This window comes from Pocillopora verrucosa, chromosome 5 (assembly GCF_036669915.1).
Source record: "Pocillopora verrucosa isolate sample1 chromosome 5, ASM3666991v2, whole genome shotgun sequence".
NCBI lineage: Eukaryota > Metazoa > Cnidaria > Anthozoa > Scleractinia > Pocilloporidae > Pocillopora > Pocillopora verrucosa.
Genome location: NC_089316.1, coordinates 15436878 through 15461700, shown reverse-complemented (window position 1 = coordinate 15461700; position 24823 = coordinate 15436878). Strand labels below are relative to the sequence as shown.

General features: G+C 38.1%; 1 pseudogene; it reads left to right on the top strand.

The window, feature by feature from the left end:
• Positions 1-16039: 16039 nt before the first annotated feature.
• On the top strand, positions 16040-18865 carry LOC136280882 (uromodulin-like; annotated as a pseudogene).
• The last annotated feature ends 5958 nt before the right edge of the window (positions 18866-24823 follow it).

The following is a 24823-nucleotide window of genomic DNA, read 5'->3' as shown; positions in this document are numbered from 1 at the left end:
GCAAGGTATTTCACCGGCATAATTTGGGTAGAGAGGGAAGCAAAGGGGGTTAATAATCTCGAACTAATGAAGGTTGATAAGGTTATCAGAATTTGAAAATAAAGTATATAACAGGAATTATGTGTCCACAAATAAAATGAATTTCTTTTCCTTGTAAAAGAGCATCAACAAAAGCACGGAACTTACTTCAAGCCACATCCTTCATTCCATGTCCACTGGCCTCAGTGACGGCAAAGGAAGGGTAAAAAGATTAATATTTTGATCTTCTGGGAATGAAAATAACACCTGTTCCTTTAGTCGATCATCATGTGGTCAAAAAAATTTTAAAAACCTAGAAGCGCAATTATAACACTGTATTATTATTAGCAGGATATTTCGCATGCTGTTCAATCGATCAAACTTATATTAATTGACACATTTTCAATGAATTTTATTTACTTTAATCAGATCGAATGCCGCCTAAGCTAAATTCTGAGCCAATCGAAGCTCCTGCAAGGCACAAACTCGCAAAGAAAATCCACATCTTATTGTATGATTAGAACTCTCTGCATACAAAAGAAGTAAACAAACATCAAAATCTTTCCACAAGTCAACAGGGATGATCCTACGTAGCGACTCAACTTAGTCTTCACCATGGCTTCTTTCCAAAAATTTTACTTCTTGGTCGCCCTGTTGTCTTTACTGATAACTGAAGTTGCTGGTGAAAAAGGTGAGTTATACTTTCATTTCCGCCGAGCTGATATAAAATCATTACAGTTCAACTAAGTTAGACGAACATTCGATTTCATATTCATTATTTTCAGTTTTTCTCCATAGATATATAGGTAACATAGTTCATCAGAATAGAGACCATCCAGCCTAAACTTACTCATCAAAACTCGTAGATAATTGTTGAAAAATAATGATGTCACATGAACGATAAGCCAAAGGCCGACATGTTGATTTTTGGTAAATAATAAAAACACATTTTTTTCTGTTAAGTGTTGTTAAAACAGCCCAAATTCTAAGCCGCCAATAGCAGCCCTCACATAAAAAATGCAGGTCTTCCAGCTGTATGATTAAAATCAGAACGGACTCCTAGTTAGTTTTGTTACAATGCAAGGACAGGAGAAACTAGTGGGTGACAAAACTCCCCGCTATCGTGAGGCAACAAGACTCTTCTTAAGTCTTCTCTTCTTGTTCTTCTCTTTACGCTAATCACCCTGAGGTAGTTTCTCTCTCTACGAGTAATTAAGAAAAAGTTTAAAGTTCACAACAGGCATGGACTTAATGTCTCATCCACATGAATTGAACTAACTAGCGAGATCACCAACTGAAGGATATCAAAAAGCCCTCTCCATCAAAACAAAAAAAATCAGAGGTTTCAACTCAGACTGGCTTCCTATAATAAAGATCAACGCTGGAATGTTGCTTCTTTCAAATAGGCCATCACCCGATAATATAAAATTACTGGTATGCTAAGAATTCCCAATTGATTTTCAAAGAAACAGAGATATGTGTCTTCACTGATGCACATTAGCAAAAGCGAACTAAAAAATATTGTATTCAATATCAAGTAAAATATGGGGTCCAAAATTCCCTAGACGCGTTAGAAATGGTTTTAACTTCAGATAATTCTCATTTCTAATGAAATACACGATTCAGTGTGTTGCGCTCCAATTTTCCTAATCGTAAACTATATACATACTGCTATAGTGTTGCAAGTAAATTGAATTTATAATTTAATAGGACCGAGTGGAGTCTAATTTCGCTCACTCATGAGTATGATTGAAGATAGAATTGGATGACACAAAGTCCCGTTACCGATTGATTATAACCATTACAATTTAAATACAAGTACATTTACTTGAGAAAATATTTTCGGTAGAGACACTGTTTTGTGGGGTAAGTGGTTTTTGCTACGGTTATTACAATCAACTCTGTGATTGGGTGATTTGGAGGAGTGGAATTAATGTGATAAGCTGCCTTAACTGTCCGATTACAGGTGTCAAATTAACTGTCCGATTACAGGTGTCAAATTAACTGTCCGATACAGTTGACTGTCCGATTACAACTCTACAGACTAATTAGTGCTAATATAAAGCAACTAAAGGACAAAAATCACTTGAGGACATTGTAATGGTTATGACTGGTCGTGGAGGAGAGAGGGGCGAAACTGTCATGTTTTGTTACTTATACAACTTTTAAGTTTCATCACTCAATTGCCTTTGCTTAGTCCCTAAAAAAAGAAACTGGTTCTTTACCTGTCTAGATGCAAACCATAAATGGTGCTAATCAAATCCGATTCAATTTCCCAAAGATTTCTGTCGCAAGATGGAATTTACATCTTCTCTTGCTTTCCCTGGCAAACGGCTCATAAACCGCTTGATACGAACCGTAGAGTCCCCTGTGCAAGACTTCTGCTCAGCTCTATGCTACGTGGGACCCAACTGCGTCAGCTATAACGAATTAGTGACCAGCAGATCTCCAGTAATCACAAAATGTGAACTGAATAATTCCAAACACAATGAACATCATCAGGATCTGAAGTCTCGGACAAACTACAGATATTAAGAAAGAGAATGAATGAAGAGAATGCCAAAAATTGTTGTTCATGCCTTTATCACTTCAATATTACATAACTGCAACTAACTGCTATATGGTCTACCCGAGCATCTGCTTTCAAGATGACAATCTGTTTAAAATACAGCAGCCCGAATTGTTACACGTACTAGGAAATTTGATCGTATGACTCCTGTCCTAAAAAAAAAAAAGTCCACTGGCTTCCTGTTCGTCACTGTATAGTTTATAAAATTCTTTCACTGGTCTACAAGGCTATCAATGAAGCACTGCCTTGCTACATTAGTGACAAACTAAATTATCGCACCTCTAAACGGACACTAACGTCCCTTCTCAATACCTTCTGGCGACCCCGAAAGCGAGACTGAAGACTTATGGGGAAAGGACGTTTGCTGTGGCGGCTTCAGGACTATGGAACTCGATCTCACTCGTAATAGCCATAGGATCTAGTTCTTCAATTAACAGTTAATTTCTTTAACTATTTAATAAACTATCAAAATGTGGGGCAGTGTGCTCCTTAAAATTTCCTCGATAGACCGACCGGAAACTTTAAAGAAGTTGACCAATTAGTGATGAATTTCTCTCTCGAGAAAAGTAAAAATTAGAAAAATGTTTCAAACTTTGCCATGAGCATGTTTTGATGAATTAGCAGAGTATGTTGGGTTATTTTTTATTTCATCAAAATGCTCCTTTTAAAGCTCCTTTCTTCTTTTCTGCAAATTTTTAGTACATGTAGTTTTCGCTGTGGCAGTTAATAGCACCGTATCGATTCGGCTGTCGATTGTAAATAATCAAAACTGATTTTTTTCCTTAGTATCATGTCCGGTTCCCAGCAAATTGCTGGATTCCAGGCCTTATTTTCCTGTTATCTATGAGGTAATATAAGAATTTGCATCAACTTCAAATTCTGTGAAAAATGTAGCGACACAGATCTTAGGGCAAGTGTTAAACTGTACCGCCCGAACCTTACCGCTGTGGAGTAGAGCTTTCTCTGAGTGCGAGAGAGCGTGACCACATTTGCACATTTACTAAGGCGTATTCTGTGAGCCTGGGATACCTGTGCCTTTATCGTTCATTTCTTCCTCGGTTGATAAATGTCCGAATGTGACTTAAGGTCTAAGTCAAATTCCCTGTCTAAATACTCTCGGAATATTTTATTTAAATGGTTAGCTTTGAATTCGTTTCAGGCCATAAAAGCAAAGAAATTTCCCTCAAATCTTTGCAGCCGAGAATCTTAACTGGAAAACAGAAAAGAAAATTAATAAATATGATCATATGAAAATCATGTGTGGAAACTACGGATTTAGAAATTAATATGGAAGAGGTATTCGCAGCAGTGAACACAACTTACGCAGTAGTGAAAATAAAGCCTGAAAAGTTCAGCTCATACGGGATTTGAATCCATGAACTTTGCAATACTGCTGCAGTGCTCTGCCAACCGAGCTAATGTGATTTTCATATATTCACTTCACGGGTTTATTACGAACCAACATTATGAGCGTTGAAAGGAAAACGGATTAGAACAAAATTATATAGGTAACAGACGGTATCCTCCCCTTTGTCCTCTCCTTATCAACATGACGCGTGACAATCTGCTAAAAGAGTTTATCAAGTACGCAGATATTATTTGAAAGTTGAATATTTTCAAGGGTCAAATTAGCAGTTCCAGGCTCTCAGAACCAGCGGAACCAGCATCTCCGCTGTTCGAACGCACGGCACAAGTTAGGGATGAAATATACTCAGAATATATCAGCCCATTAACATGACACGTTGCATAATGAAAATAGCGCTTTGATACATACGACGCTCTTACAATACAAAAAAAAATTTAGATTCTCGTAGCTTCTAAAATTGTACAATATTGCTTTCAATTATGAATAATTAGCACTGACTTTTATGAATTTTACGCCGACGTCTTGTGCTTTTGTTTCTTTCGCTTTGTTTTGTTATATTTTTCTAAGGTACGTCTATAAACGAGTCTATGTAGCCGTTCAGACATCTTTGTGAGAAGAACCGCTCGTAAATGTGTGACTGATAACCTTACGTCACTCTTGCTTCCAGTGACAAAAATCTACGCGCATTTATACCCCAAATAACTAATGATAATAATGAGTTTCCGACTTAGAGCATTTTACTAATAGATGCCGAAATAAAAACTCGTATGAAAAACCAGATCTTTGTTTGTGAAAGATAACTTTCTCCTAAGCTTAGAGAAATAAACAAAAGGTGGAGTAATTGACGTTGTTTCCCACTTTCTCTTCATCTGCAAGGTAATTCACCGGCTTGATCTGGATTGAAAGGGACGCAAAGGAGGTTGATAATCTCGAACTAAGGAAGGTTGATAAGGATATCGGAATTTGGAAAGAAAGTATATAAATAGGAATTCTGTGTCCTTAAATAAAATGACTTTCTCATCTAAGTAACAGAGCATCAACAAAGCACGGAACTTTTTCTCGATTTAAACTTGACGTGCGGAGAACAAGCTTTAAAACCTGTTCCTTTTTCAGACACCTCATTAATTACTTCAAGCCACATCCTTTATTCCATGTCCACCGGCTTCAGTGACGGCAAAGGAAGGATAAAAAATATAATATTTTGATCTTCTGGGAACAACAATTACACCTGTTCCTTTACTCGATCATCATGTGGTCAAAAATTTTTTCAAAACCTAGAAGCGCAATAATAACTCTGTTCACAATTATCTCAGTAGCGGAATATTTCGCATGCTGTTCAATCGATAGAGTTTAATTAACACATTTTCAATGCGTTTTATTTACCTTTACCGAATGCCGCCAATGCTAAATTCCGAGCCAATAGCCCTGCAAAGTACAAAGTCGAATAGAAAATCTCCTAACTATAAGATTAGAATTATCTGCATACAAAAGAAGTAAACAGGCATAAAAATCTTTTCAGAAGTCACCAGCGATGATCCTTAGTAGCGGCTCAATTTAGTCTTTACCATGGCTTCTTCCAGAAAATTTTACTTGGTCGCCCTGTTATCTTCATTGGTAATTAAAGTTGCGGGTGAAGAAGGTGAGTTATACTTTCATTTCCTCCGAGCTGACATAAAATCATTACAGTTCAACTAAGTTAGACGCACACTCGATTTCATGTTCGTTATTTTCAGTTTTTTCCATTGATAGAAGGTAATGCAGTTAACTAAACTTGAAACCATCCAGCCTAAACTTACTTATCAAAACTCTAAGATAATTGTAGAAAACATTTTTAGGTCGCATGAACGATAAGGCAAAGGCCGACGTGTTGACTTTTGGTAAATAATAACAACACATTTTTTTTCTGTTTGGTGTTGTTAAGACAACCCAAATTCTAAACCGCCAATCGCAGCCCACACATAAAAAATACAGGTCTTCCTATTGTATGATTAAAATTAAAACGGACTCCTGGTTAGTTTTGTTACAATGCAAGGACAGGAGAAACTAGTGGGTGACAAAACTCCCCGCTATCGTGAGGCAACAAGACTCTTCTTCGGTCTTGTCCCCTTCTTCTTATTTCTACGCTAATCATCCTGAGGGAGTTTCTCTCTCTACGAGTAGTTAAGGAAAAGTTTAAAGTCTAGGGCAAGTGTGGAATTTATGTCTCATGCACATGAATTGAACTCAGAAATTTTTTTTTTCAAATTCAGAGATTTTAATTCAGACTGGCTTCCTATAATAAAATTCAATGCTGGAATGTTGCCTTTTTCAAACTGGGCCATGGTCCGATTATACCAAGTTACCGGTATCCTACGAATTCCAAATTGATTTGTCAAAGAAACAGAGATATGTGTCTTCAAAGATGCACTACGGCAAAAGCGAATTAAAAAATATTGTATTCAATAAGACATAAAATATGGAGTCGTAAAATACCCTAGACGCATTATAAATGGTTATAACTTCAAATAAAATTTCATTTTTAATGAAATACACGATTCAGTGAGGTGTGCTCCAATTTTCTTAAGCGTAAACTTTATCCATACTGCTACAGTGTTGTAAGTAAATTGAATTTATAGTTGTAATGGGACCGAGAGGAGTCTAATTTGGCTCACTCATGAATACGATTAAAGACCGAATTGGACGACACGAAGTCCTGTTACCAATTAACCATAACTATTACAATTTAAGAAGAAAAAAAGGAAAAACATATACACTTACGACACGAAGTCCCGTCACAAATTGATCATAACCAACACAAATACATTTACTTGAGAAAATATCTTCGGTAGAGACACTGTTTTGTAGGGTAAGTGGTTGTTGCTTCATTTATCATAGTCAACTCTGTGATTGGGGGATTTGGCGGAGTGATTTGCTGCTTTACCTGTCCGGTTACAGATGTCGAATTACAGTGGACTGTCCAATTGCACTTTCCGATTACAAATCTACAGAATAATTAGTCCTAAAATAAAGCAGTTAAAGAACCGAAAACATTTGAGGACATTTCTCCTCCACTGGTCGTGGAGGAGAGAGAGGCGAAACTGTTATGTTTTGCTACTTCTACAACTCCTAAGTTTCATAACTCCATTGGCTTTGCTTAGTCCCTCAAAAACGCAACCTGGTTCTTTACCTACCTAGACTAAACCATAAATGGTGCTAATCAAATCCGATTCAATTTCCCAAAGATTTCTGTCGCAAGATGGAATTTACATCTTCTCTTGCTTTCCCTGGCAAACGGCTCATAAACCACTTGATACGAACCGTAGAGTCCCCTGTGCAAGACTTCTGCTCAGCTCTATGCTACATGGAACCCAATTGCGTCAGCTATAACGAATTAGTGGCTAGCGGATCTCCAGTAATCACAAAATGCGAACTGAATAATTCCACACACAATGAACATCTTCAGGATCTCAAGTCTTGGACAAACTACAGATATAAAGCAACAATAGTGAGTACATTCTTTTCCTCTTTGTGCTTTTCGTTTATCCTTGGTTTTGGTGATTTTTGATGATTGATTGGTATCCTATCATGGCCAAGCGAATAAAATTACTTATCATTTGGTAGATTCGTATACAAAGTTATAAAGCTCTACCTCGGGTTGTTTACCTTGTGAATGTTTCGACGGTAAGTTGTGTCACTAGTATGTTGCTTGGCTGGTTGCGCAATGTTTTTTTGCAACTGGTTCGTATGGTTGACGGGTTACGTGGCTGGTTGTTTGGTTGATTTGATCTCATGTGACATTTCAATTTTCATTTCAAAGTATCATTACCAATTACCACTTCAGTTGGCATATATCTGCTTTTAAACCTCGTTTTCACACCAGAACAGTTGTGGACAGACTCCATGCCAACATGATGGCACATGTCAGACAGGATTTACAGACAAAGGTTACAGATGCCTTTGTCCACCTGAATACAAGGGCACCAATTGCGAGGAAAGAAACGGTGGGTAAAAAAACATTTTTCATTTGGTGAAATGCTTTTATGAAAAACTCTACCTGACCCTTTAAGTTATCTTTCCATGAATCCAATTGTAAGTCTTATTCAGCCAGCCATTCGTCCGTCTGCTCCTCCAGATGTCTGAATCCACTTTTGTCCCTCCCGTTTTCCTATCCATCTGTCTGACTAAGTGGCTGGCTGTCTAGACGTGAATTCTTTTTACCCAACTCATATTCTTTTGTTAAAAAATCAATTCATCAAAGATATGCGGTTTCTTTTCCCAACAGTAAGATGGATACAGATGACGCCATCTACAGTTTGCTTTGGGGCAAGAGATGATTCGTATGGTTTCTTTAGAACTGCCAAGGCGGGTAACATTATTACATTCAAATTAGCGTACAATCCGGTTACGTGACCTGTCATTCATCGAACCCAAGCTATCAATCCAAATGGGGATGCCTTTGGAACCGTCTCATTCCCAACCAAATGGCCACGTTGATAACTGACAAAAACCGTAATCTTCTTCTCCCAAAGAGTGATTTTCTATCAGATTATTGGGGCTGCAAGTTTTACAGCCTGCCTTGGGCCACAACCGAATCGCCACAACTGCTCTTTGATAATTTCTCTACCCCGCTGGCAGTGGAAACGAACCAAGAATTCCAAATCTGGTACAGCGAGGACTTGTTCAAAGGGGTTATGGCGATAATGGGTACGAGAAAACGTGTGCTGTAGTGTATCGTTTGTATGTTTGAGTAGTCGCCCAAATTACGAAATACATTGAAGAAGAGAGTGCCAAAATTGTTGTTCATGCCTTTATTACTTCAATATTAGATAACTACAACTCACCACTATATGGTCTACCTAAGCATCTTCTTTCAAGATTGTAATCCTTTTAAAATACAGCAGCTCGAATTGTTACACGTACTAGGATGTTGATCGTATGACCCCAATCCTAAAAAAAAAAAAAGCTTCGCTGGCTTCCTGTCCGTCACTGTATAGTTTATAAAATTCTTTCATTGGTCTACAAAGCTATTAATGGAGCAGTGCCTTGCTGTCAGTGACTCACTTAATTGTCGCACCTCTAAACGGACACTATGGTCAGTCCTCTTTTCAACACCTTCTGGCGACCACGAAAGTGAGACTAAAAGACATTTTAAAACGTGTCTTTTTAAAAAAGCTCATAACTCCTTTTAGTTTTATTAGATAATAAATATGTTTAATTGTCTCAGAATTTTTTCTATTTGTTTATTCCTGTATATAGATATAGAAATTTTTTTCCCTTTTCCCCCTTTCTTTTAGCTTTTTCATGATCTTAACGCAAAGCACCATGGAAATTTAGTGGATTTGGCGATGTATAAATACATTTTCTATCATCATTTATAATACATGTACTTATGACATCGGGAAAAAATACTCTAACTTTAGTGAGGTTCCTCTCTTCGATTCAAGAACGAAGGAAAAGAATGCTTGTCCTGGTAAAGGCCTTGCTTGGAATCGAGAATTCATAAGAATGACTTGTGAGATTTTAAGATATGCACCCTAAGTTTGTAGAGATGAAATAAAAAAACTTGAATATATGCTAGTCTATTTTCATTTTCGCTTTGCATCCGTTCCTACAATGGTTGGCCTCCGGGTTCATGGACCATTTGAGAATGAAACTGGCGAGTTATAATTCAAATTCTGCTTCTATTTTCTTATGTAAGATATCTCAAACTGGTATTAGTCCTGTGAGCATTCTCCCTTTTTAATTTTAAAGTTTAATTTGCTGCCCTTAACACTTGTTGGAAAATAAAACTTACATTCATTTCCGAGAATACTTTGTCATTCCCGTCGTACTCGTAGGTTTTTCATGGACTTCATAATGATTTTCATATCCAGAACCAAATGATGCTCAGCAGAAAGTAAGGGAGGCAGCAAGGTAATTAAGTATTATCAACTGAGTTGATAACATAAATTAGCCAATGTACAGAGGCTAAAGCTTACGAATCGAGCGTCAGCCCGTAGTTACTCGCTCTGACCATGGACGAACGCTCTAAACGTCAGCTTTAAAACTCTTTAAGGATTCCAATCTACGTTATTAACTCAGTTGCTAAAACTAAATTACCCTGTGATACTCTCCCATCCACGCAGCACCAAAATTTCTTTAGAAACGTCCCCCCTCTAATAAAAGGAAGTTGGGTTTCTTCTCAATAAAACACCTTATGCATAAACCTTTTGACTTATTTGGAAAATACCCACAGGGTAACAAATAGAATAAGAAAGATGGTTAGATTTCGAGCCCTCTAAAGAAATAAGTAAAGAAAATTTTTCCGTCTCGTCACTAGCGTGGGACGAGAAAAAATTCAGAATCCCCATGAGAATCGGACCTCAAATCTTCGGACTCCGCCCTCCGATGCTCTACAACTGAGCCACGGAGAGTCTGTGTTGGGCAAGGCCCACTCCGAAGTTCATGCATGATACGCGTCCTGCAAACTGCTAGGATCAACAATGTTGTTAACGTTATGTTTTGTTAATAGAAAAAGAAAGATGGTAAGATTTTGGGCTCGGTAAAGGAACAAAGGAAGCTGTTTTTTCATCTTGTCTCGGGCGTGGGACGAAGAAAAACTCTGAACCCTCAAGAGGAATCGAACCTCAGACCTTCGGATTCCGTGTTCCGATGCTCTACTACTTAACCACAGAGACTCTATATGACTATAGACTTCTATACTATATTAAAGTTCATATATCGGACACCCGTCCTGCCTACTGCTACTACAAATAGCGTAACAACAGGGTAATTGCTTTCATCAAGAGAAAGTAATGGTCCCATTAGTTCTTTTGTTTTTATTTTTAAATTAAAGTTTTACAGGAAAAGAAGTGGCCAATATTCGTGGGTCATGTGTAACGAGTAAATTGTCGCGACAAATTTTCGCGGGTAAGTTGTCACGTGTGAATTGGAAAAAAGGGTCGTTCACTTAGAAAAAAGCCGTGAGTAAAGGACATTGTCGTAATAAAATCTGCGATTAATCTTACACCTTGAAACTGAAAAAAAGAGATGGGGGAGAGAGAAGTCAGTTGGGAAGAGCTGAGAAGAAGGCAAAGGGCAAACAGCATTGAGGGCCTCTGGCCACGGCGAGGATGGACTGAATTATGGTAAATAGTAATATAAATAGCAACACAAAATTAACACCAGCACATTTCTTTCTTTAAAACTTTAAGAGTAATAATTCGACAAAAACTTTTTCGCGAACTGAAGGACGAAAGGTCTTGAATCCACGCTGTCCTCAACGAAAATAATTGGTCGAGCGGTGCACGATTTTTCATTCACTTTCCGTCATTTAATATTCTTTACTATCCAGATTAACAACTCAAATATTTAAAAAATAACGAATGACATTGTAGTACAACGTCTATCATATATCAATTTCAGAAAGTGCACGGTTGTCGTTCCCCGCTTCGTATATGTTGTGATCAAATCGTTTTCTTTGTTTTCAGATATGGTAGCGGATCACAGAGCAGTTTCGATGGCCCGTCTACAATATTGTAGATCATTACGCCACATAAATTTAAAACTGCCTTTTTTCGGTTTGAATGTTTTTTTAAGGGCTTCGAGCACATTTTCCACGAAAAATGTCGATCGCAGTTATTAATGTAACTCCAGAAACTGACCAATTTCTGAATAATTGAACAGGATTTCATGTTTATTATTACCAAAGTTAGTAATAAAATAATTATACGTCGAACATTCAGACGCGATAAATCTTGCGATGTGTTTATCTTTTTTGCGCGGGATGCATTTTTTAATCTTTCACATTTTGAAAGTATTTGGATCAAAAAGTCCAATAGAACTTGAAGGTTTAAGTTTCTGTTATCCTAAGATATGGAATGATATTCCCTAAGAGGCCTTATTCCTTTTTATTGAGCACAGCAGAAAATAACTATTTGCGTCATTTGCGCTAGTTTCCACATAGAAATGACAGCTGCTGAGAGCTTTGTTTGATGTATTTTCATGATACGCTCTCCTTCATAACAATAGCTCGGTTTGGGCTGCTTAGTCCACTGCTGGGAGCTGGTAATCGACTTAAAACTTTTAGCACACGTGTGGGGTAGAAATAGAAGACCGTAATCTTGAATTGACTTGCTTGACGTTCGGTAACGGTGACTGGAAAACTGCCAATCATTTTCCATCGTTCGATTCATTTATGAGCGCAATCTTATTTGATATATCACTTTCATTCTCTTCGCTGATACAGAACGAATAAAAGTTACAAATAAATTAAGTAAGGTAAACAGCCACGTTCAACCTCCACCCATGACTGACACTCATTTTTGTAAAATTAAAGGGTATTTAACGAAGATTTTTAAGCGCATCCTGCTCAGAAAGTTGGATATAAGATGTAAAACACAAACAACTTCGACCACCAATCAAGTCAATTAAAAAATCCTACATTCCCAACTCTGTTCTCTCAATAACATGCACATATTACACTGTTAAGTTAACTTACATTGTAGTTTAGCAAACGGAATTTGATGTGTTTTCATCGAAAGGAGGTAGATTTTTACCGCTCTCAACCATCTCAGAGAATTTTGTTTTACCTTAGAACATTGCTGGAACATGAAAGAGTATTTATAAGTTCTAAAGAAAGCTGTTGACACAAAAGTCTTTAAGGACTAGTTTAAAATACTCTCTTCCAAAATTTCACCAAAAACTTAAGGACCCAGTATGGTTAGATTATTGGAAAAATTTGCATAAATGTTGCATACAACTTGTAAAGTTTCTCTAGTTTTAAAATTTATGGCGTTGCAACGTTCGCTCGTTTGCCATTTATCAATAATAACTTTGATTTAGAAAGATCCTTCTTAATCTTTTTCGTCGAATTTAAATGCCAAGATCAAAACTTTTTACAGAGGAAGAAATAGTTTTTGCTGTGTTATTTTTGGAAAGAACCTCATTTATACTCACAAAGGCTGGGTGTACATAACAAGTGGCATCTGTAAACAATTAAAAAAAGAAATGATAACTTGACTACTCTTCATCTGAGATGTATAACGTTCAACTTTCAAATTTACTTATCTTCCGGGGAGGGTCGATTTATCACGTTTATACTGAATTTATGAGTAAAAACATTTTTAATCTGCTGCGTGATGTCAGTAATTAATGGTACGTCTCATTGCGTATTAGCATAAATTACCTCGACTCGAGGGAAAACAAAACTAACTGTTTCCCTCGGGACCATACATTTAGTGTAGCAAATATAATTTTTTTTTATAAGATCTCCACTATAACTTAGATAAGACACTTTAAAAAGATTGACAGATCGCTTCTCTTTACAGATTTTGTCCCATCTCCCCTAAAGTAATATCGCTCTGGAGAATTCATGAGAATGCCTTGCATGACTTTATGCTATTCATCACAATCATAAAGAGATGAAATAAAGAAGCCAGAGTATATGCTGGTCTACTTTCAATTCTTTTCAATTTCTATTTTATCTTGCTTCAAGTTTTTGTTCGTTAGTAGATTTTGGTAACTCGATCTGTTTCAATTTTCTATCACATTTCTTACAACTTTTCATACAGTAGTTAGCTTTCGGGTTTAGGAAACATTTGGGGATGAACCTGGTGTGTTGGAAATTTAGTTCCTACTGCTATTTTCTACTGTACGTTATCTCAAAGTCGCATTAGTCCTGTAAATGTTCGCATTCTATGAACTTTAATGATCAGTTTGCATCCCTTAACATTTGTTTGCAAAAAAATTGACATTCCTTCCGCGAATCCTTTGTCATTAGCGTCAAGTACCTGCAATTTTCAAATGGACGTTATAATGATTTACATATCCAGATGTAGATGCTACTCAGAGGGAAGTGATCGAAGTAGTTTTTTCGTTCATAAAAGGCCTTATGCAAAAACAATTTAGCAAATTATTTAGAAAATAAACCTTGATAAACTCCTTTTTTTTGTTTTCTTTTTTAGGATGGATGACAAAAAACTTTTTTGGTGCAAAGTCGTTTACTTTTCTCGATGCAAGGTTGTTTGTTGAATTTACTTTTGTCAGTAAATGCATATGGTGTTTATATAAGAAACAAAAAATTGATGGTTCCTTGAAGATATGGAATTTCCTGTCTCGTGTTCAACACTCACGAGTGACTGCAGTGAACGAGAAGAGAAATTATCTACGCGCGCCCATCTATTGTGCTTTATGATTAAACGCCAGGGCACATCTGGAAGACAATAATGGTTAGAGTAGGAATAGTGGTAATTAGACCTAATAAATTATTAAATTCCCCATTATCCCCATAAACATCCTTATTTACCTTGAAGCTTATCCGCAATTAGAAGAATGTATATACCAAAGAAGGCCTAACTGTCAGTGTGTTAAAGACCTTGGAACCTCGAGAGCATGTGAGGACATGTGAATCAAGCATCACTAACGTAAGAAATTACTTAAAGCTTGATCATGAAACTCAAACCACTTTCTTACTTAGATATGAAATTAAATATGTTCATAACTAAACTCAGGGTTAGGAAACAAAGCAAAGAAAACTTAGAGACTCTCGCACAATCATCGATCAAGCTTGAACTTGTCGGGGAAAAGGAATTTAACTTATTTCTGATAAACGACCAACACCACCACGACCATTGTGCATCATAGAATTAATAGATAATATCGGAAAATAATGACTGGAAGTTTTCTTCGGATATTAGTTAACCTTATTATTGTTATTTTAAATCTACGTAGCCGAGATTAGGAATGCTCAACTTTATTTCATAATCTCTCTCAAGAATTGGAAGGTAAAGAGTCCAAAAAGAACACTATTCACAGACGCAAGTTTTGAAACAAGGAAAACATAGTCATAGCCCTCTCAGATATGTTTACACCAAGAGAGAATGCGTCTGTTATAGACACGATATGCAAAAAGACGGTCGTCAGATTCCAAGAGAATAAAGGGAGTTTTTAGTAGTTTAAGAAAACCTGGTGGAGAGAGATATCCACACGCTAATTTTTTACAATATTGTTCTAAAGACTGACTTCGGTGTCTGATACGTATGTTAACATGTTAGGATATATAATTATTCTTAAGAGACCCAATTCTCTCCATCGAGCGGAGCGGATAACATCCATTTGCGTCATTTGCTTTAATTTCGACATAATACTGACAGCTGCAAGCTTTTTTCTTTAATTTATTTTCATAAAACGGTTTCGTTCATAAAAAACAGGTCGATTTTGGAAGCTTAATCCACTGCTGGGAGCTGGTGATTAGGAAAATAAGGGTATGGTGCGATTTTAAAAGAAATTTATCTTGAGGTCTTTTTCAACGAAAGCAGATTATCAATACTCGAGGTTTACAAACTGAACCATTACATGATTACTTCTATGCACCACAAAAGTTCTGGTAAATAATATGTTGCTCTGTTCATCTAAAAAATTACCAAAGGGTCGCTAAAGTATGATCCCCTTCTAAGATGTTGAATGTGCTTAGAACAACCTAGAAAGGATTATTCATCACATATAGTTTGGAAGCCTTGTATTTGAATCTTTCTTGCCCTTTTGGTTACTAAATTTTGTAGATGAATAAAAGGTTTAAACAATCTTCGGGATTTTTATTTCATAAAAAATGAGGATAATCAGCAGCTTATAAATGTTAATTAGCCAACTTGTTAAAGGTTGTATTTTTTCTCGTTCATAATGAGACTACGTTATTTAATCTGAATTTGTTGTCGAGTTTGAGTCGTTGTCACTTCACATTTGGAACCAATATTTCGAAATGAAGATTTTAATGCTTGAACATTCGTTCATGGGGGCGTAAAATGATCAGGCCTATCGAGAGGACATTTCAAAATGCTTTAAGCAGATCAAAGTTATCATTCCACAGAAACTGAAGGAGCCTTCGAAATTAAAGTTTAATGTTAAGAGTTGTGCTGATCTTCCTTGACGATTGACATCCTATCGAGCCTTGTGCAAATTTTTTCCTCACATCATGAACTAGAAAGTGCCTGAACAAATTTACAGGCAAGGTTTTAATGTACGTTTAGTATTATTTCTATATGGCTTCATCTGGTATCAAACAAGTTTTGTTGAGGGGAAACTCGTCTTTTTTCTTTCTATGATCCTATTCTCAATAATTTCAGATTCAGCTCAAGCAAAGAAGTATGTGGTGGCTGTTCTGCCATTTAAGATTCGTCCTTTTCGCTTCTACCATGGAGTTTGTCACAGCTAACGATCATTGTAAAACAGAAGTAAACATACAAGGAATGGCTCTCGAGAGTCATGTCTTCAAAAGGTGGTCACTGGCAGCTCCTCACCTTTGCGATGTCAAATGTGGACAAGAGATTGCGTGCCAAAGCTACAACTACAATCGAAAATACCAAATATGTGAACTAAATAACCGCACCAAGGAGACGAGACCATAGAATTTCCTTTCAGCACCCGCTTGGTTTTACATCCGGCGATTGAACGGCAGAGGTAAGAAATCAAATGTCTCTCTGTGTGATTTCTATTTCTCTTAAATCGTCTCCATCCTCAGCCTGGTTCCTTCTCACCTGGAAGAGCTAAGAATAGGAAGTAAATGTCAAACATATCTTTGCTTCAGCTCCCTTAGGTTCTATCCCTGAATTACCGGCGCTGTCTTGTCACGAAATAAAGGCGAGTGAAGGTAAATACACCATAAGCGGCAAGTACTGGCTGGATCCAACTGGGAAAGGAAATGCAAAACTGATTTACTGTGATATGGTTAACGAAGGTAGGTCCTATAACTTTGCTTCAGTTATTTAATTTTGTGGCGAGTTATCAGTATCATGAAATTACTATAAATTATACTATTATTGATATCATTATCGTAATATTTGGTTTGGATCAGTTCTAGCGTGGATGCCTCTCTCAAGTTGCTCTACCTTAGTCAACGCCTCTCTTTCTACATTCTAGATATGGATGAATGTAAATTTAACATCAGTGACTGCGACGTGAATGCAAACTGTACTAACACACATGGTTCTTACAAATGCACATGTAAAGTGGGATACATCGGCGATGGACGCTCATGTTCAGGTAGTTTTGATATTTCCATGTATAACTCATTTTTGTTAATCGTTTCATAATTTTAAGCAGCGTTGTCCAAGCATGTTTATGCAAAGAGTTACCACGATCTACATATTTTGTTGCATATTTTGCAATGATAACAGGAATGATATAATTTATATATAAAAATGATAAAGTGCAAAATTTATCAATGGTTTCTCAGATATTGACGAGTGTAAAGGAAATCATTCTTGTCACGTGAATGCTACCTGCACGAACACCAAAGGATCGTACGCTTGTACTTGTCACCCCGGATATACTGAAAATGGAGGCGACTGCAAAGGTACTTGATGGGTTTCTTTTGTAACCATTCCCATTGGGAAGAAAAGCACTATCATCTTTGCAAGAGTTGTTTTACCACCATACCTTGTATAAAAAGAGATGAGTGTAGGCTTGAAGACAATGGCGATAATGACACCATTGTTTCATATCTGCAAGCCACCATCTATCATTTTGTTTATCATGTAAACACAATAGGCCTTTACTAGGAAGAAAATTCGACTTTTTAAAACATGAAATTATAGGTTTCACAATCCGCAAAAAAAAGGTCGTAAAGCGCATCGGCGATAAGGCTCAAGATGGAAAAAATGCGTTGAACCATTACAGAAACAGAAAATGGGCGTAGCTTTCTTTTCACAAAATTCTCAGTTATTGACTTTTTCCTTACCGACAAAAGAAATATTTTTATGTACACGGCCGAAATCGGCCTGTTGCAAATCTTCCAGTAGTCGATTTTCGTTCTCAGCCACAAGAAATACTTTTACCCAGGTCAAGGACCTAACTTTAGGTTTTTCTTTTCGTATTTTGTTTTAATTCCCCTTCCAGGAAATTTTGAGTGACATTGTCTATTAGAAATACGAATTTTCTTTTTTTTAGCAGCCATAATTCGAGAAAATCTCGACATACGTCCCTGGATTGAGAACGGTCAACCCTTTGCCTTTCATTTATTAACCTGACACAGCTGATTGGTGATATCAAACACGTGTAAAAAATTATCGTAATATTATACGCCTTTTTAACAAGGATTTCCCGGCTCTTCTCAGGGCAGGAAATCGTTTAAACCACCGCAATTTCTATAATAGCTTTTTCTTTAAGCTTTCTTATAACGAAATATATAAAACATCGCATTAACCTAAATTCAACTTTTTAGCCGATCCGTGCTATAATTACAGAAACCTGAGCGATGCTGACAGAAAGAGCACTTACATCACACCCAATGGTGAAGGAAAATGTGACGACGATTACTCATCCATAATATTCGAGAAATGGTATCGTTTCGTGGGAGATGCAGGAACAAAAATGCCAACCCAGTGCATACCGGATAGAAGATGTGGTGCGGCCTTCTCAGGCTGGCTAAAAGGTGGTCACCCCACATTGGCAGATGGTGAGGTTTCCTCCAAGGTCTGCTTTACCAGAGGTGGAGATTGTTGCAAGAAATCAAGGGACATAAAAGTGAAAGACTGCGGATCCTACTTTATTTACAAACTGCTAAAGGTCCCTTCTTGTGATCTGCGCTTCTGTGGCACAGACTAAATGCTATAAGCAAGTCATTCTGCTCAACGAAAGGATTCACAAATCGATTTTGTTATTGGCACATGCACATTAATGTATAACAGGGACTTTAAGAATTTCACATGATTCACTTTTTATGATTAGTGTTTTTTTTGTGTGTCTTTTTATGATTAGAAGAGTACCTTTGAACCGCGTAGTTTGATCTTCCAAGTAAGAGTACTCCTGAAAAGTTGTGACTGAAGGTTGTCAGTGTTACTGATTGACGTTTCTATAACCTCGGCGGAAATCATCATCAGAGTCGACTGAACAATTCTTGTTTATCCGAGTATTAGAGGAGGCTCCCCCCACCCTCAGCTAGTGTCAACAACTGTGGGCATTAAGAGGCGACCTCTGTAAAAGCGGTCCATGGCATTTCGCATCGGAATAAAGTTTTCCCTCAAACTTTGCCCAATAATCTACCTTTGGTAGCGAGTAAATAAAACCACATTAGTTTCTGGAAATACGTTAAAATAAAATTTTTAGAGCTCTCAATAGTCAAAGCTGCAAAAGGCCCTTTTTTGACCGCTTGCGACATCGAAAATTTCAAAAGTTAAAAAGCCCGGTCCTCGTATCACACTGCATTGAAAATATAGTAGGACAGAGCTTTTAGACCACACTGATTGATACTCTAAACATTTTAAAAGGCCAAAATTTGACGAATTTTTCTATCTCGTGACGAAAGACGTCAACAACAACGTATCGAATACCATAATTTGATTAGCGCTCAGTCAACCTTTTAATGGCAATTTGTTATTTCATATTTGAGTTCTGACAGCTTACGCTATTCAAACCTGTGTGAACATTTCGGAACCAAACTACAGGATTTTATTTAGTGCAACTGGCGATAACAGTGCACACTAAAATACACCGTGACCAGTGACTCTGTCACGTAATTCAATTGTGTAATTATCCTGAATTACTTCTCCCATCTAGATAAAGCAGCGATAACATCGTCTTTTGGCTCAGAATTCTAGTCGGCAGGAATAAGAGAAAATTTTGTCTGCACACCTGACTTTATGAGAGTTTCTATTCACAACTTTAGAACTTTCTTGTAGAAAAGGACTCCGCGTTTTTAAATGAAATAAATTATTTCGTTACGTGTCACCTAATTTTTCCAACAATCAGCTATATCTATGTTGTAAAGTGCGTAATCCTATTAGCTGTAATTCAATTGCTTCTTTCGGTACTGATTTGCTTTTGATTAATAACACTAAATTCTTGAAGCAGCATTCGCAGTAAGATGTCTTGCTTTCTGTCGCATTCCTTAGAAACTTCGTGCGGAGACTCACGAGGAGTTTCCGGGTTGTTGTTTCCAAGGGGGCAAAGAGCCGGTATTCTGTCAATTTGGAAATGTCAAAGGCCATTTCTAAGATGTATGGCGTTCTCGTTCAAGTAGGTTCAGGTAGGAACAAGTGATTTAAGATACTGAAGTGGCTGATTTCAACCAATCTCTCCCGTTTTCTCCCCAATCGCTCGTTCGTATATTAATCCACTTTTTCCTACGTCCAGTTATTTGTATTAACTGCTGCAACAAGCACAATGCTTCTGTGAAGGAAATGCCATGGGTCTCTTTGGAATCCACAGAGAAAGAAGACAGTGATTCCTGCGCTTACGTGAGGTAAAAGAGTTTGTGCGAATAAAAAGCGTTTGATATTGATGCATGCAGTTGTGTACATAAGCTGAGATACATAACCCTTTTCCAATAAGAAAATGCTCTACGGGCGGTAATTGTTAACAAATAACTTTAGTAATTAATCATAGCTTACTGGAGTTTTGCCTGTATCAGGGATCTCGAGGTAATTGCCTTTTGGTTACGTTAATTGCAAGACACACCGAAAGGTACATCTGTTTGTATCGATTCAGTTTTTGTAGATCTTTTGTAAACTACAAAAGAGATGTGCTTAGTGCTAAAGCAGTTAGCCTGCGTACAAGGCTCTCGGCGAAAAGCCTGTAGTAAGCATCTGAGAGAACAGACGCCATGTCTTTCTCTCATGTAACTTCTCGCTCGCGCGTGCTAGGTTTAATCACTCGCGCCCAGTTGACTTTGAAAGCATGTTACCTAGTTTATGTGTACAAATTCATCTAAAACTTGATATCTTTAATCGAAGGCCAAGCAAAGATGCCGCTCTAGAGAAGTTCAAACTAGCCATGAGCTCACCTATTACACCAAGTTCTTCCAGGCTATCCCACAGCACCAATGACGAAATGTGGACTCCTTCAGCCGTGTTGGCGCTTGACGAAAGCATAGAAATACAGGATTTCAGACCAACGAGAGGAAATGTCCAAGATCCAATTCAAGTTTTCAATGCATGCATTGATAGCCTCGCCGATGCTGTACAAAAACCTAGGATTACACATTTGGAATCCCAAGTAGATTGTTGGGAAAAATGCTCCTTTACTGAAAAATATGAATTTGTGCAAAAAGCCGGGGAAGCGTGCCAGCTGGTGTGCGATGTCATAGCTCCAAGAGATGGTAAAGCGTTATTCCAAGCAGTCGTAGACCATGAACAGAAGTGCAAGACAGCTATTGATGTTGGCCTTCAAACCCTTATGGTCGCCTATCAGAATGCTCCCACAAAATCACTTAAGACTCAAATACTGAGTATTTATGCTGATAGATTCTCAGCCAACGAGCTTAAACGCTTACATCAACCATTTGAAAACCTCTCCGATAGACAAATAAAGAAGGCAAGAGCACAGGCGAAGAGTGAGGGGCCTGGAGTGCCCATTGAAAAAAACCCGCGTCATAGAATCCGTATACAACAGCGTCAGCTAGACCACTTCTTAGAGTTCACTATGAGGCCATATTACTATCAAGACGTAGCCTACGGTACTCGCACCATAAAACTTGAGAACGGTGAAGAGTTTGTCATACCTAACGTGGTGCGCACAGTGGCCAAGTGCACCATCATTAATCAATACATGGACCATTGCAAACAAACTGGATTTCAACCGATAAGTAAATCCACGATGTGGAGAGTACTAGAAGTTCAAGGGGCCACACAGAGGAAATCATTGCGGGGTCTAGACAATACTGCAGCGGAGGGAGCGGATGGTTTTACAGATTTTCTCCAAATTATAGACGAACTGGAACACGTGGGAGCGGAAAAGGATTGGTGTAAAGAAGTTCGGAAGAGGCTTCAGGAGAGCAAGTTGTATTTGAAGACTACATACCGTAATCACTGCAAAGAGGACGATAGCAAATGTGCCGATCACTGTAGGGTCTTTGCACTGAGCGATGCTGGTGACACTGACTTTCAGAAAGTATGCAGTCATAGCCACAAGGTGAATTGTGAGGATTGTGAGAAGCTGAAAAGTGTTCTTGAAGAAGTAAGTGGTGTTATTTCTGAGTACACAATGCAATTGGGTAAGGTTCAAGCGGAAGACCATCTTTATGAAGCAAAAAATGCTGCCGCTAAGATCTTTGGATGGAAAGGGCATATCCTGAGAGAAGAGAATCAGAATCAGTGCAAGCGTCAAATTCTTGACTCTTTGAAGGGAGATGAAGCATTTATAGTAGTTGACTGGGCAATAAAGTTCACAGCAATGAAGTTCCGGGAAAAGCAAGCAGAATGGTTTGCTAAGAGGGGAATCAATTGGCATGTGAGTAGCGTTGTTGTAAGACAGGAGGAAAGCCTAGAAGTAACTTGCAACGTACACCTTTTTAACAGCTGTAAACAAGACTGGTTTTCAGTGCTGTCAGTCCTTGAAAATCTCTTTGTCACCATAAAGTTACAAAATCCAGGAATAAAAAAGGCCTTTCTAAGATCAGATGAAGCAGGTTGCTATCACAACAGTAAGCTGGTATCATCCCTACGAGAGCTCGGACATTACCAGGGAATCGAACTCGTGAGGTACGATCATTCTGAGCCGCAGGCTGGAAAAGATATGTGTGACAGGATTTTGTGTCCGTTAAAAGCGTCAATCAGGAGATACTGCAACGAAGGCCATGATGTTGTTTCTGCCAAAGACATGTATAACGCACTGAAAGAGAGACCGGTCAAGGGAACGACAGCGTCAGCGTGCATAGTCCAGGAACAGAACTCAACCCTAGAAATTAACAAGATTGCCAATTTCAACAGGTTACACAACTTTGAGTTTACACATGAGGGCCTGCGCGTTTGGAGAGCGTTTAATGTTGGGCCTGGAAAGTTTATTCCATGGAATAAAATTGTAATTTGTCCGCAGAAAAAGACGGATCTCGTGGAGGAGATTCCATTCTTCCCCACTGCTGCTCGACGAATTGCATCAGCAGGAGAAAGCAATGAGACCCAGGCCGACCTTGACCTTCATATGAACTTGCTAGTTCATCATGTGAGCCCTGTGCCTGCGAGCATGACTGAAAGTCTTTATGACAAATTGAAGAGGGAGTGGGTTCATCACTTTCAGTCATTGTCATTAGGGAATGAAATTTCGACTGAACTGGTGGCAATGGCCACAGAACCCTTGACAAATGCTTCACAGCTTCCCATGGGATGGGCTCTTCATAAGAGAAGTGCAAGTGTACGGTTTTCGCAAAATGTCAGGCAGTACTTGACACAGAAATTTAATATTGGACGAGACACTGGCAGAAAACAAGACCCAGAGCAAGTTGCAAAGGATATGCGAACTGCCTGCACTATAGATGGAGAGAGAATGTTCGATAGAGCAGAGTGGTTATCTAGCATACAGATTCAGGGTTTCTTCTCGAGATTGTGCCTTAAAGAGAGATCTAAAATACAACAAGAATCGGATGATTGGATGGATTGAATCGGATGATGAACCCACTCCCTTGCTTTGCTTTCTCCTGCTGATGCAATTCGTCGAGCAGCAGTGGGGAAGAATGGAATCTCCTCCACGAGATCCGTCTTTTTCTGCGGACAAATTACAATTTTATTCCATGGAATAAACTTTCCAGGCCCAACATTACTCACTCTTCTTCTTTACCCCGAATAATCCCCAAATGTATGGTCATTAATGCAAGATCACTTGTGAAAGTTGATGCTGCTTCTGCTTTGCATATGGAATTGCACTCAAACAACTGCGATATTTGCATCATCTCCGAGACATGGCTTAAACCAAATTTTCCATCTCATCTCGTTTGTCCGAAGGATTACTCAATTTTGCGAAAGGATAGAACTGACCGGTCAGGCGGTGGTGTTGCTATTGTCTGTAGGAGCAATTGGTTGTTGGAACGATTAGACAGCGTTTTTTATAATGCCTTTGAATGTTTATGGGCTAAAATTACAACTCCCAACTCAAGCTTTTATGTGGCTGCTGTTTATCATCCTCCAGATCCGCCATATTGTCCTGATGATTTATTGGAATATCTAACAAATAGTTGTGATCATTTATTGACTGGTAATCCTAACAGCAACCTTATAATTTGTGGTGACCTCAATCAGCTAGATTACAATGATTTTCTTACGCAACTAAATTTATTCCAGATGGTAAATACACCGACAAGAAAGAACAAAATTTTGGATGTTTTGATTACTAACGTCCCACATTTTTGGAGGAAAGTATCGGTCACTCAAGGACTAGTTCGATCTGACCACTCTGTGGTCCTGGTATATCCCAGAATTCCACTTAAGGCTGAAAGGAAAACTGTGATGTTCAGAGATGTTCGTGATCATCATAAACTGGATATGGATAAACTGTTGAAGTTTCATAACTGGGACAATGTTTATCAATGCGGAGATGTGAATGGAAAACTTAATCTTTTTTGTACCAAGATTAAGACCATGTTTGATGAGTGTTTTCCGGGTATATCAGTACGTGTGTCTAATAGGGACCCCCCGTTCTTTTCTCCTCTAATCAAACATCTACTGGACCAACGGCGAAAATTGATTCGGCGAAGTAACATGTCAGGAAATTCTGTTTCGATTGATATCCAAACTCTTCAAGAGAAAATCAACAAGTTGATCAGAGATAATCAAGTTCGAGCAGTTAAAGGGAATTTTGAGAAACATAGTGCAGGATCCAAATCTTGGTGGTCAACAGTCAATTCCCTGACAGGAAGGAAGTCTACCAACTCGCAAGTAAGCTCAATTATCTCCCCGAGCGAGATCAATAATTTTTTCTGTTCCATTAACACTGATCCTCTTTATAAACCCATTGACACTGTCACTATCCCGGAATCAAGCGAGATGCCTGTTTTAACGGTCTCCAGTGTTACCAGGAGTCTACTGAAATTAAAAAGAACTGCCTCTGGTCCAGATGGAATCCCGTACTGGTTTTGGAAAGAGTTTGCGTACGACCTCGCTCCTGTTGTTACCCATATTTTCAACTGTTCTTTGGAAAATCACATTGTG